At 66.5% G+C, this 2,279-nt stretch overlaps 1 long non-coding RNA gene across 1 annotated transcript; it reads left to right on the forward strand.

The window, feature by feature from the left end:
• Positions 1-1,061: 1,061 nt before the first annotated feature.
• LOC311220219 lies at positions 1,062-2,173 on the forward strand. The gene is made up of 3 exons (XR_014619213.1): positions 1,062-1,130; positions 1,325-1,398; positions 2,069-2,173. It is a non-coding gene; the product is annotated as an uncharacterized lncRNA (long non-coding RNA).
• The last annotated feature ends 106 nt before the right edge of the window (positions 2,174-2,279 follow it).

Consider the following 2,279-nt stretch of genomic DNA (forward strand, 5'->3'; position numbering starts at 1 on the left):
CCCCCCCCCCCAGCCGTGCGATGTGCCAAGGTGCAAGGTTGGGGGGCTTGGGGGGGGCGTAAAGGGGATGGGGGGCACTGACCCCGCTCCCCCCAAAGCTGGGGGTGAGGGGGGGCAAAGGGGATCGCCCCCCCCCCCCCCATCGCCCACCGCTGGGGCTCCGCTGTTGGCACGGGGGGGGGGGGCAGGTTATTTATCTATTTATACCTTATATTGTATATACTAGATGGGGGGGCGGGGGGGGGGCTCTTTGTGCTCTGCTGGGCTGAGATTGGGGTTGCAGGGGGCGCACGGGGGGGGGGGCACGGCATTTGGGAGCCCCCCCCCCCCCCCCCAGGCAAGGGCAGCCTCGGGGAGCGGAGCAGCAAGCGGGCATTATGCGGTGCCCCCCGCCCCTGGCACCCCTGGGGGGGGTCCTTGGCTGTGCCCCTCCCAGCCCCAGAGCACCCTGGGGGGGGGGGTCCCTGGCTGTGTCCCCCCCCCACCTCCTCCTCCTCCTCCTCCTGGCCCCCGGTGGGGCACGGGGGGGCCGCACGGCTCGGGGGGAGCCGGGATTTTTTAACGCACAAACACGCGGCGAAGGTTGGGGGGGGGTCCGGGGGGGCCCCTCCCGGTACCGGGGGAGGGGGATTTGGGGGGGGGGTGTTGGGGGTGGGGGGGGGGGCCGTGGCTGGTGCAGGGGGGGGGCCAGGCAGGGCCGGGGCGCTCTTGAAAGCTGCTTCCGCGACTCGTCAAAAGCTGCAAAAAGGTTTTAAGGTATAAAAAAAAAAAAAAAAGAAAAAAAAAGAAAAAAAAAGACAAAAACACAATAATAATAATTAAAAATTATTAAAAAAATAATAAAATACAAATAAAAACGAGCAAACACACCCGGTTTGGGGGGAGGGGGGGGACACCCCGTTTTTATGACCCCCCCCCGAGGCCGGCCTGGGCCCTGCTGAGCCTGGGGACCCCCGGGACCGCCCCCCCCCGCCCCCTCCCGGTGACCCTGCTGGGGGGGGGGGAGGAGGGAAAGGTCGCCGCGCGGGCAGGGCGCGCTTCCGGTCACGTGGGCAGTGCTGGCGGAAGACGCCGCCGAGAAGCGGGCGGAAGTGGGGCGGCGGGACGGGAGCGAGAAGGGGGCCATGGAGGTGGGGGCGGCACCGGGAGCGGGACCGGGGGGGGCGGGGGGGGGCTGAGGGGACCGGGGGGGGCCTGAAAGGACCGGGGGGGGGGGCTAAAAGGACCGGGGGGGGGCTAAAGGGACCGGGGGGGGGCGCCCGGTAACGGGAGCGGCGGTAACGGGAGCGGGGCCGCTCCCGGCCCGGTCCTTGTCGGTCCACAGGATCCAGGCCCCGGCCCCCGGCCCCGGCCCGGCCGCGGGGAGCCCGGCGGAGCAGAGCCCCCCGGGGCTGGAAGGTGACGCCGCGGCTGGCCCCGGGCCTTGCGCTGGGCTCCGGGAGGGGGTCACGGGGGTAGGGGGGGGGGGGGGCCGGTGTTGGGGTGTCCCCTTTTAGGGTGTCCCGGTGTCTCTTGGGGTGTTCTCTTGGGGTGTCTCATGTTTTGGGGTGTCCCGGTGTCCTCTTGTTGGGGTGTCCGTGCTTTGGGGGTGTCCCGGTGTTGGGGTTTGTCATATTTGGGGTGTCCTCTTGTTGGGGTGTCCCGGTGTTGGGGTTTTCTCACGTTTTGGGGTGTCCCGTTATTGGGTTTTCTCGTCTTTTGGGGTGTCCTCGTGTTGGGGTGTCCTGGTGTCAGGCTGTCCTCTTGTCGGGGTTTCTCATGTTTTGGGGTGTCCTCTTGTTGGGGTGTCCTAGTGCCCTGGTGTTGGGGTTTCTCATGTTATGGGGTGTCCTGGCATTGGGGTGTCTTCTTGTTGGGGTGTCCCAGTGTTGGGGTGTCCCATGTTTTGGGGTGTCCTGCTGTTGGGATTTTCTCATATTTTGGGGCTGTCTTGTTTACCAGTGTCTCATTTTTGGGGCTGTCCCATTACCGGGTTTTCTCATGTTTTGGGGTGTCCCAGTGTTGGGCTGTCTCATGTTTTGGGGTGCCTTGCGTTTGGGGTGTCCCCCTCACGCTGCGGGGTCCCCAGGGGAGCCTCGCCGCGGCGCCTACACCGCCTTCATGAAGTCCCACCGCTGCTACGACCTCATCCCCACCAGCTCCAAGCTCGTCGTCTTCGACACTTCCCTGCAGGTGGGCCGGGGGCAGGTTTGGGGGCGTTCCTCTGCCCCCGTTAGTTTTACGACCTGGAACGGGGGGTCTGGGCTGCCCGAGGGTGCCCCGTCCCCCCCCGTGACGCC

The sequence above is a fragment of the Netta rufina genome, assembly GCF_964035555.1.
Source record: "Netta rufina genome assembly, chromosome: 30".
NCBI classification, from domain to species: domain Eukaryota; kingdom Metazoa; phylum Chordata; class Aves; order Anseriformes; family Anatidae; genus Netta; species Netta rufina.